Raw genomic sequence first — 12,456 nt, 5'->3', positions numbered from 1 at the left:
CGCTCACTGTTAGGATAAATGTTCCTTATTGTTCAGGCTGCCTGGAGTTACTTGCAGCCCGAGATTTCCGAACGATACTCCAGCCTTCCTCTGCCAAAGTCTCTTTTTCCTGGGATGACACATGTCACCTCTGCCAAAGGGGAGAGGTGCTGGTGATGAGGTGCTTTGGTTCTTGCAGTGAGGAGAGGTGTGCACGCCTGGTGAGTGCCCGTGGTTCATGATCCCGAGCCATTTCTTAGCTATCTCTAGGATATTTCTTTTCTCTCTGACCTGTGACGTTGTTGATTACTGCATATCCCACCCACCACCTGTTTTTGTAACTAAATTTTATTGGAACACAGTTATGCTTACTGTGTACGTATTATCTGTGACTGGTTTCACACGGCAACAGCAGGGCGCTGGAAGTGCAGTAGAGACCTCTGGCCCTTTCAGAAAAAGTCTGCCAACTTCTGGTGTATTCCATCAAACTTTCTTGAGGAAAAATACTGAGCTAAGGGACTATGTAAATTATAAAGGAACATACATGCATCTTCCTCTATTTTTGCATATATAACCTTTCACGTATATGTAAACGTATAGAACATGGCTCTATTCCACTCTTCTTTCACTCAATAGTGTGCTTACAAAGACTATCCACGCGCCCCCCCTTTAACAGCCACACAGGATTCCATCACTGATGCAGCATAGTTTCTTTAACAAACCACCATGCGGTGGATGTTTCCACTGTTTCCTCCAGCTGTTCTTTTTTTTAAAAAATTTTCTTGGCTACACCCTGTGGCATGTGGGATCTTAGTTCCCCGACCAGAGACTGAACCCACGCCCCTTGCATTGGAAGCTCGGAGTCTTAACCACTGGAGCACCAGGGAAGTCCCCTTCTTCCAGCTGTTTTTTGAAGGGGACTCCATTCTTTGCTTTAGGCTCTGACACCAAAGTCCAGGCTGGGGGCTGTTTAGGGGGTGGGGTCTGCATTGCACTTAGGTTCTCTACAGAAGCTCAGGAGCGTTAGGGGTGGAGGCAGGAGCCTACCTAGCCATGCTGTACGTGGCCTCAGGCCACTTAGAGACAGGACAGGTAGCAGCCACGTCGTCGGGGAACAGACCAGTCTCCTGCAGGTGGGTCTGAGCTGGGCAGGGGGCCATCGGGAGCGAGCGGGCAGGGGGCACCGAGAGGACACCCCTGGCAGGCTGTGCCCATCCTGCAGCGTCAGAGGCTCAGCGGTGGATGGTCTCCACCGGCCGTGGAGCCCAGGACAAATACACGGGTTGGAAAGAGCTAACAAGTTCCAGGCCAACATGAGGCTTTTCACACCAAGGCCACCAGTTTCAGATCGGAGGCAACCCCACTGAAGGCTGTTTCTCAGCCTTCCCAGTGCTGTGGGTCTGTAGAGCGACATTCCAAAAGGGAAGTGCGCCAGTGCAGGACCTGCAGCCTCTGAGAGCCTGGACCAGGGAGGGGCGGGGGCGGCCCCCAGCTCTGAAGAAACCACTCTCTCCCCTTCTCCACCTCCGCTGAGCACACACCAGACCCTGTCAGGTTGTCGAGAATAAAGCAAGAGGCCACCACGCCACAGAGGGATTGCTCAGAGGGAAGGTGGTCAGCACGTTCTGAGCGCTTTTCCAGAGCCTGGCCCTGCTCCCCATGCGGTCACATCCTGGAGGAGAGAAGAGATCTCAGGGACAGTGACGTGACCTCCTGTGAGGGGCTGGAGTCCAAACCCAGCTCTCCAGGCAAGCACGTGGCACAGCCCATCGCCGCCAGGTGTCGCGCTGTCTCACACCTGCGTGGTTCAGAAGTCCATGGAGGGTCTCAGGGAGCCAAGGTCAGGACGTTGGCAGGATGCGCTCCCCTTGGAGGCTTTGGGAAGAACCCACGTCCCTGGCTTTTTCAGCCTCTAGAGGCCACTGGTGTTTCTTGGCTTGTGGCTGTTCCTCCACCTTCAAAGCTGACAATCCACCTTCACATCTCCTCCTCTGACATCCCCCTTCTGATCCCCTCCCACCGGTGAGGACCTGAGATTGCGCTGGGCCCACACAGATATCCAGGACCACCTTCCCATCTTAAGGGCATCTGATTGGCAATTAATTCCCCTTTGCCATCAAAGGTTCCGCGGGTCAGCATGCACACGTTTGGGGAAAACCATTGCTCTGCCTACACGCCATCTAACACGTAGAATTGCCCATAAAGCACATCTGTTCACAGCCTGTGTGGGATTTCACGTGGATACCAAGGGCCGGGGCCACTGGGACACAACAGCAGGTGTAAATGCAGGCGCTGTCAGAGGCCCCATGACATCCCTGTGGGGGACAGTGAGAGGGAAAGGCTCCCGTCACCTGCGGGATGACCTGCAGGATGACCTCCATTCTGCTCTAACAAGGGCCACAGATTCAAAGAAGGTGACCACTACACATGAGCCATCACATAAGTGACTCACTTCTCTGAGCAAAGTGACACTAACTGCTGGGGCAACCTGGCGTGGGGGGGTTGGGGGGGAGTGGTCCTGGGGCCAGTCCGCAGGGCAGGCGACTGGCGGGCTTGGGCGTGCTGGATAGATGAACACGACGGGCATTCCAGACCCAGGAGCAGCCTGTGCTGAGGCCCCGCATGGGGAAGGGTGTGGTAGGCAGTGTGAGGGCAGGCAACCGCACTGGCCAGGCTGAGCGGGCCCGGTCACCATCCTGGGGTCCGGTCATCCCCTCCTGGGGTGCCTACCCACTCCCACCCCCACGCCTTCCCCGGCTGGCATCTCCCAGAACCTCAAGGAGCTGAGACACCCGGTCAGTGAAGCAGCTCCTCCCCCTGGTGGCTGGACCGGACAGTGTTCCTGCAACAAGGCTGCAGCTGGGAGCCCTGACAACCAGGACACATTCCCTCCCTGGGGGCCAGGGAGCCACCTGCAGGTGCAGAGCTGCTCGGACACCACCTGGATGGCTGGGCTCAGGAGAAGCTAGAACCTGGGACAAACTCCCTTAGGGTTGTCTACAAGTACAGGGAACAGAAAGAAGGCCTATGCCTACGAACGAGTAAGCAAAAAAGCTGGGAAAATGGGCAAAGAGATGAACACATTTCACAGAAAGGGCGCCTGGACTGGCCAATAAACTATGAAAAGGTGCTCGACCTCTAAGATCAGGGAAGAGCAAGTCCACCTGGAAGAGGGACCACTTCACGCCCTCGTGGGCAGGAGCGGAGGCAGTCCTGGGGGCGCTGTGCTGGCCCCGCGGTGGATGCGCTGGAGAGGCCCGAGAAGCCCCTACGGAGAACAGTGTGGCGTCACGGGCTCAGGCCCCACCCACCCTCCTGGAGGCCGAGCCGGCGCCCCCCCTCCCCCCACCACCAGCTCTCACCGACACTCACAGCACTGTTCCTGCGATGGGGGTAAGGAAACAAACCAGTGCCCTGGACAGGAGAAAGGACGAGAGTCCAGGTACAGCTGTGCTCGGAACCCCCCGCGGAAGTGAAGCAGACCAAACCAGAACACATGTCTGTGTGGACGAACCTCAGAGACACAGCACCGAGCAAAGACAAGCAGTGAATCATTGATTCTGCACTACGCCACGCCGTCAGGCTTAAAACACACGAAAGGTCGCCCTGTTTGACTTAGAGAGCCAGCTGTGTGTCGAAGAAGAGTAACAAGCTGGGTGGAAGGACTCCGCCGACCGCGACTGGCGGCCAGGAGGGAGAGAAATGGGGTTCAAGAGGCCTTGGGGGCCGCTCACCCGAGCCCCACCAGGGGGGGCCCTCCCAAGGCCAGCCAGCAATGTCAAGTGCACCCCGACACAGACGCTCCCGACGTTTCCTTTTCGGTTCCCTTACCATCCTCCCTTCTGTGTCAAGGACAGGTCCCCATGGGGCGAGGACATCTTTACATCTCTCCAGCATGAGCTAATCCCCCCTTACACCTGGACGACCGGCCTTTCTCAGACAATCGGGCAGATGGGGCTAGAACCTGAGGAAGCACTCGTGGGCTGGGGGGGTTCCCAAACCTCAGAGTTTAGAGCAGAAGTCGGCAAACTTTCTCTGTAAAGGGCCAGATAGTAAACATTTCAGGCTTCGTGGGCCAGATGGTCTCTACCGCATAGTCTTTGCTGGGTTTTGTTTTGGGGCTTTCCCCACATCCTTTAAAAATGCAATTCTCGCACTTAAGCCTGTAGCTTTACAGAGACCACCGGGAGGGTGTATAACTCAGAGGCCTAGGCCCCATCCCAGACGCTCTGTGTCAGGAAGTCCAGGGGGAGGCCTGGGACTAGGCATTTTCCTGTGCACGCTGCCTCCTTCTCCACCCCACCCCTACCCTCCCTCTCACTCCACCCCCCCCACCCCCACCCCCACCCCCCCACCCCCGGCAGACTCTCCTGCAGGGAGAGGCTGTCCCCATGGCCACTCCCGTCGGTCCCCTGGGACCCCAGGAAGGCCCACGATGCTGGAGTCACCCTGGTATGGGCCTCCCATGCCCTCCAGACCTGGAGCTCCTTGGGGGCAGGGACCAGGTCCAGTCACCTCGTGCCCCAGGCCTATCTGGCCTGGCCCATAACCGGCCTGCAGAGGCAAATCCCGCCGCCCCCAGGCCGGCAGTCGGCCTCCCCTCACTCAGCTCACCACCTCCCTCCTGTGGTTTGTTTTTCTCCTTCCAGCCCCACCCTGCCCGTTTTACTCCGTCTCATCAATCTGTTCTGCCTCGGCCGCAGCGTCGCACGAATTGTTCCTGGGGATGCCAGCCGGGGGCACCTCTGAGCAGCAACGGGAGGAGGGGTTTGGGGCCCAGATATGGAAGTCATGGCTGGGCTGGTGCAGCCCAAACACTGCATCCCCAGCTTGCAGAAACACCTTCCGACAAGGCCAGGTCGATGGGTATCAAAAGAATTCCCTGGCGGAATTTCCAGCGAAGGAAAACATGTCTTGGCTAACCAGCCAAGCAGATCATCGAATGAAGACAGAAACAGGCAAGCACAGTTTGTAACAGTTTTATTGAGATAAAACTCACTTATCATAAAGGTCACCCACTTAAAATGTACAACTGGGTGAGTCAGTGTATTCAGAGCTGTGCAACCATCGCCACAACCAATTTTAGAACATTTTTATCTCCCCAAAAAGAAATCCCGAGGACAGAAGGAAACAATGGGATTGGGGCGTTAGGATGAAGAGACTTCACCGATCACACATCTCCGCTCCTCCTCGTTACTCTCTGATACAAACAGGTACTGTCTGAAACCAGCCTATTTGTGCTCATTAGAAAAAAAGAAACCTCACACCCTTTAGCAGTCACCCCCTCATTTCCTGCACCACCCCCAGCCCTGGCAGCCACTAATCTGACTTGTGTCTCGACAGACTGCCTCTTCTGGACACTCTGCACAACCCGTGGTCTCCTGGGACTGTCTTCTTTCACTTACTGCGATGTTTTCGGGGCTCACCTATGTTGCAGCAGGTCTCGGTGCTTCACTTCTTTTTGCTATCCATTGAGTGGATGGACCACCTTTATTTATCTATTTTTATTTTTACTTATCTCTTCCTTATTTGATGGGTTGTTGCCACTTTTTGACTCTCGTGAACAGCGCAGCTGTGAACATTTATGTACAAGTGTCTGTTTGAACATCCCTTTTCCATTCCTTTAGGCATTTTTTTTTCTTTTTGGGGTACACAGGCCCCTCACTGCTGTGGCCTCTCCCGTTGCGGAGCACAGGCTCCGGACGCGCAGGCTCAGCGGCCATGGCTCACGGGCCCAGCCGCTCCGCGGCGTGTGGGATCCTCCCGGACCGGGGCACGAACCCGTGTCCCCTGCATCGGCAGGTGGACTCTCAACCACTGCGCCACCAGGGAAGCCCTAGGCACATATTTAAGAGTGGAACTGCTGGGTCGTAGGGCACCTCACAGGAAGAACATTTAATAGTTAAGCAATAAGTCATTCATCTAAACTTGACATTAAGCATTTAATCATTAGTCATTCAATCATTTGAGGAACAGCCAGACTGTTTTTCAAAGCGGCACCACCATTTTAAATTCCCACCAGCAGCGTGTGAGAGTTCTGATTTCTCCACGTCCTTGAAAACATTAATCGTCTGCCTTGTTAAATACAGTTACCCTATCTGTGGGAAGTGGCATCTCATTGTGGTTTTAACTTGCTCATTTCCCTGAGGATGAGCATCATTTAATTTTTTCTTCTGGTGTTTACCTCCATGTAACGCACTTATAATTCCAGATTTTTAACTTTAGACGTTTTCTACTGACTTCCTTACACATAAGCAAAAACTAACTCTTATAATTCCAGATTTTTAACTTTAGACGTTTTCTACTGACTTCCTTACACATAATCAAAAACTAACTCAAGATGGATCATAGACCTAAATGTAACTGCTGACACTACACAAGCTCCAGAACCAAACATAGGAGAAAATCTTTGGGACCTTGCATTAGACGGAGATTTCTCAGATGTGACATCAAAAGCACAATCCATAAAAGAAAAGCTTGGCAAACTGGACTTCGTCAAACTGAAGAACTTATGCTCTTCGAAAGACACTGTTTAGAGAGTAAAAAGGTGAGCCAAAGCCGAGGAGAAAATAGCTATATTATTATATATCTGATAAAAGATCTTTAGCCAGAACTTGTAAAGAATTCTCAAAACTCAACAGTAAGAAAATCCAAACAGCTCATTTTTTTTTAATGGGCAGAATATTTGAAAAGATACTTCACCAAAAAAAAAAAAACCTCTGGATCACAAATATGCACATGAAAAGAGGCTCAGTATCACTAGTCATTAGGAAAAGATAAATTTAAAAGCACAATAAGATACCACATCAGAATGACTAAAATTTGAGGGGGGGGGGGGCGCGGGGGTGGTTTGGCCATGCTGCGTGGCCTGGGAATCCTAGTTCCTCCAACAGGGATCAAACCCAGGACTACGGCAGTGAAAGCGCCGAGTCTTAACCACTGGACCACCAGGGAATTCCTGAGAATGACTAAAATTTTTGTAAAAACCTGACACAACCAACTGCTGATGAGTATGCAGAACAAGTGGAATTCTCACACATCATTGGTGGGATGGCAGAAGGGTACCACCACCCTAGAAGACAGTTTCGCGGTGAAGCCTACGACTTGGCAATCCTGCTCCCAGATATTTACTCAAGAGAAATGAAAACTTAGCTTCCCGCACAAACCTGCACACAAGTGTTTAAAGTGGTTTTTCTCATAATAACCTGAAGCACCCTAAATGTCCTTCACCTGGAGAATGGATCACTACTCTGCCATAAAGAGGAACGAACCACGGGGACTCCAACAACATGGGTGACTCTCAAAGGTATCCTGAGCAGAAGGAGCCCATGACGAAGCCGACACACTACGTGGGTCAGTTTCTATGACATCAAGGGGAAGGTGAAACTGCGGGGAACAGAAAACACGTCCGTGGTGGACAGGAGCTGAGAGTGGGGGACAGGCCAACCACAGAGGTGCGTGGGAAGCTGGGATGACAAAACCCTTCTGTGTCTTGACTGTGGTGGCAGTCCCAGGGCTGTATGCGTTTGTCAACATTTGCATAACTGTACAGGAAAAAAGGTAAATTTTAGTGTATGTAAATTATGCTCTCATATTTAAAAAAGGGGGCAAAAAGCTAGTGCAGAGAGTAGAAGTGTGAACTGGCCAAGGAAACACAGGCAGACACCCTGGGGGCTGTCTGAGCTTGGGTGGATTTGTGGTGGGTCCTGTCTGGCCAGTATCACTCTGCTCCACAGGCCAGCGAGGAGAAGGGAGATGGCCAGATTCATCCATAGCTTGTGCCAGACGCATAATTCAAAAGACAGACACAAGGGCATTAGTGCTATTTATACATGTAGAGAAACGATCACCACAGTGAGGCTAGCTAACATCTGTCACCATATCATTGCAAACTTTGAGTGTGTGTGCGATGAGAACTTTTCAGATCTATTCTTTTAGATCTTAGGCCATCAGTCCTTATTTATTGAGATGCCGGGTCAGGGAGGGAAGGGGGACGAAAGGAGAGCACTGGTGGGAAAGTAAAGGCCTGGATGTCTCCCCAGGATGCAGATCAGCCATTTCAGAAGTAGTTCCAAGTTCCCGTAGGCTTTCAGGACCTCCAAGGACCCTGCCAACTCTAAATCCTGGGATGCTGCGAGATAATTATAACAAGGCAAATGTGCTCCAGGACTGCCAAGGTACAACACACAGCGGAAGCAGATGGCATGAAGAAATCGGGCCCAACCGGGGGGTGCAGGGCAGGCTGCGTTAGGTGGAAACACCTGTGCTGTGACGCGTGGGTTTTGTCTGAGCAGAGGGGGGCTGCAGGTTGGGGAAGAGGAGGAGGAGGACGCATCCCAGCAGACAGAGTAGGTGTGAGGAAAAGCAGTGGGCAGGGCAGGGCGAGGGCTCAGGCTGGGGAGACAGGCGCGGAGCTTCTGCAGAGAGCTACTGTCTGAGCACCAGGAGGGCTCGGTTCCACGTGTGGGCAGTGGTACCCCTCAGAGCTGCTGGTGATGCTCAGTACCTGTTGTTCTCTTCTTCCATAATGACGGAGCACTGTGTTTATGGATGTCATCTGAATGCACAGCCGTGTGAAACAATGATCAGACACCTAGACTCAGCAATTCTGCTCCCAGACACAGACCCAAGGGAAATGAAAAGACCTGTACACAAATATTCAAAGCAGTGCTATTAAAAATAGCCCCAAACTGGAAACAATCCAAATGTTCATCAACAAGAACGGGGGTAAATAGATTGTGGTGGAAAACCACAGAGCATTAAAAAAAAAAAAAAAAGAGCAAAATTACTGCACACACAACAAGGATGCCTCTCACAGACATAAGGTCGAGTGCCAGACACAAAAGATCCCATGCTGAACGCTTCAATGTACTCAAAGTTCCAAAATAGGCAAAGGTCATGGACAGCAACAGAGGTCAGGATAGTGCTCACCTGGGGGAGGTCTCGAAACTGGGAGCTGCACAGGGAGCCTACAGAGGCACTCAGGGTCTCTGTCTTGGTCCTCGGTATGGTGACCCAGGTAGAGACACATGCACACACTTCTCATGCTGTGTATTTTAGTCAGGGTGAGCTATACATGCCCCAGCCTCCCTTGCAGCTACGTGTGACAATGGACTAAATTCTGGCCTACGAGATATACATGGAAGTTGTGTATGCAACTTCTAAAGAAGGTCTTTAAAGGAAGGAAGTGTGACTTTCCCTTCCTCCCTCCTGCTGGATGGAATGCAGATGTATGGCTGGCACTTGAGCAGCTATGCTGGACTATGAGGTGTCACACGTGGCAGGGCAATAACATCGAAGGAGCCTGGGCCTCTGAGACCACGGAGACTGGCAGCAGTCCTGGGACGGCTACTTCCAGACTCCTTGAAAGTTAGAGAAATGAAGTGTCTGAGCTGTTGTTATTTGGGATTTTCCGTAACAAGCAGCCAAACGTAATCGTAAGTGATACAGACACCATGGAGGACAAGTGAGCAACGGACAGGAGCGCTTTAGAAGCCTGTGGAGGGTGGACTGGACAGGGCCACCCAGGAGGGAGGAAGGACAGTTACTGGGTGATGAATTTGTCCTGGCAGTGGACGCTCTGCCCAAACAAGGGCGGTGATGGTGGGGGATGGGCCAGAAGACATGGAGGAGGTCAGTGTTGGATGTGGATGTGATGACCACAACAGAGCAGTGAGATGGGCTCAAATTTCTGAGTCTGGAAATTAGGAAAGTGATGATTCTGTTAAACACAGTAGGAAACGAGGCAAGGAGAATGTTTGTAAAGCAAGGGGACAAACTTGATTTTCCCTTCTTGCTCACATACTAATTTTCTGAGTCCTTTTAGACTAATTTCCAGTGGGCTTACTAATAAAGAATTGCTTTTTTTTTTTTTCTTTCTTGCGGTACGCGGGCCTCTCACTGTTGTGGCCTCTCCCGTTGCGGAGCACAGGCTCCGGACGCGCAGGCTCACCGGCCATGGCTCACGGGTCCAGCCGCTCCGCGGCATGTGGGATCTTCCCGGACCGGGGCACAAACTCGCGTCCCCTGCAATGGCAGGCGGACTCCCAACCACTGCGCCACCAGGGAAGCCCTAAAGAATTGCTTTTAACAAAACTCAGGGGAGTGATTTGTGGACACAAAGGCGATCGTCAACTACCTTCTGACGGACCCCCCTCCCCCCCGCCCCTTGAGGAAGCACCAGCATGCTAAGTGCTTTACACACTTTTGCTCACTGAGTTCTCAGCCCTGCGACACAGTTCAGGAGATCACGACTCGGGTTAAGCTACCTGCCCGCAGTGCCAGGGCTCATCAGACCCCTGGGTCTGAAGCCGGGCCTTCCGACCCCGAAGCCTGAACTCGGAATCTCGACAAGAGTGCTCTTCAAAGCAGCCTGGGCTGAGCACGAAGATGCAGGCCTGCCTCGCACATGGAAGGCGTCCCCCTGACGGACCAGCCCAGATCCGCCACACTGGAGCTAAGCGCACCCAGCAGGCCCTTTCTCGCTCCAGAGCACCTGTCTTTCAAGCCCCTGGTGTCACAGCAAAGTCCCTCTTGCACATCAGAACACAGACACACCGCCTCTTGTCTTTGGCCACTTCCCGCAGCAGCCCTGACCTCCTCGGGGGAGGAAGCCGGGCTTGGAAAGGAGACAGGAAAGTCACAGCAGCTACCACGGCCCCAGGCCTGACCCACGGGCCCGTTCCCGTCCTGCCCCGACCCTGGTCACTCAGGATGGCGGAGGGACACCGGAGCCAGGGCGCCGGGCGCCCCTCTAACCCTGCGACTCCCAGCAGTGCTGCCGTCATTCACTCAGCAAACACTGCCGAGCAGCCCCCGGCGCCCTCTGCTAGAAGCCCGAGCATGAAGGCAGGCGGCTCACCTGCTTTCTCAGAGGTAACAGGGCAGAGCAGGGGCAGCGCACATACAGGAGGCTCAGCCCGGCGCCTCAGGGCTCCGCTCCCCTGGGGCCGGAGGCCTGCGGCGCCCAGCCCCTCCCCTGAAGGGAGCCGGCCAAGCGTCCCTGCAGGCGGTGCTGGGAGCAGAGAGGAAACGTGGGACCCGCTGGTCTGCGGAGGCTGTGAGGCCTGGAAGATGCTCAGAGCAGCCGCTGTGCACCTGGCAGTCAGCAGAGTGCCCGGCGGCTCTGGGCTGCCCCAGGCCGCAGTCCGCAACTGTCGCCCAGTTCCCGGGAAATGAGAGAATTTGGGTAAGAAAATAAAGTCTAACCTGTTTTTTCCCTTTGTGCTTAGTCTAGTTTCACTCGCTCACAGGACGCCACGTGCAGACGCCTCACACCGGGCACCTCAAGTCAGAGCTCCTCCTGGGAAATGGCCGCCGGCAGAGACACCGCGGGAGCACAGATCCCGCGATCTGCGCCAGCCCCGCGAGAACTACAGGAACCTATAAAGCAGCGCCGCACCAGCCTTTCAGGGAGAGCGTGTACCGGGACGTGAGCTGACCCCTTCCATTCTTAGGTCGAAGGATAAAGCTTTCCTTTGCTTCTGAACTGAACTCGCTCTCATTTTGCCGGCTCCCGTGACTCGGGGCAGGAGGACCCTTCCCGGGGACCAACTCGAAAAGGTCGGTAACACTGACAGCGCACGGGCTTCTCGGCTGGCATCAGTTGGCAGCGACACCATCCTGCAGAAAACCACAGGCCCCAAGCACAAGGAGGCGGCTGCGGGGAAGGGTGGGAACATTCTAGAAGGTCCAGCAGCTGTTCCTGCAGGCCAAGTCAGCCTGGATCCAAAGATGCCTGCACACAGCCCTCTTTCAACCCACCTGAGAACGTGGGCCTTTCAGGTTTAAAATATCATTTGCCAAACACTGTGAGTCAAAATAGATACAGTCCATCTTCAGAAACACGGCAATACACACCAAGAACTTTAAAAATGTTTATTGCTTTGGACCCACCCGGAAATTCGCACTTTTGGAATTCTATCCCGAGTAAATAACAGGATATGTAGGCAACATTTTGGTCATGAAGATATTCATCCCAGTGTGATTTATAATAGGAAAAAAACAGTAAACAATCTAAACCCCTAACTTCAAGGAAATCGTTACAGAACACCGTGGTGCCTCCCTGGATGAACCTCCCATGAATATATTAGAATGAGGTTTAGGGAAAAAAACGTTAGACAGTAGGAAAACAATACCTAATAATACCTAGAATACTTATTTAAATATTAAAATATTTCAAAATCAAAAATGATTTGATATAAAAGCAATATACAAAATGATACATGGTCACGGTTATATTAATAGTAGGTAAGGAACGAAAGACAAAGGAAACCGACCAACACTCTCTCCAGATAGGAGATTACGGAGCTTTTACAGCACTTGTCTGTACGTTTACGTATCTTCTAATGTTCTGTAATGCCCTGAGTTATTTTCTAATCAGAAGAAGGGAATCGCCCCCATCTTCCTACCAGCGAGAAAACATCGCTGCGCCCTCTTCTGCCTCCTTGCTGGTGAGACCTAAAGCCTGACTACACC

This window comes from Tursiops truncatus, chromosome 10, assembly GCF_011762595.2.
Source record: "Tursiops truncatus isolate mTurTru1 chromosome 10, mTurTru1.mat.Y, whole genome shotgun sequence".
Lineage (NCBI taxonomy): Eukaryota > Metazoa > Chordata > Mammalia > Artiodactyla > Delphinidae > Tursiops > Tursiops truncatus.
This window is presented reverse-complemented; position numbering follows the sequence as displayed.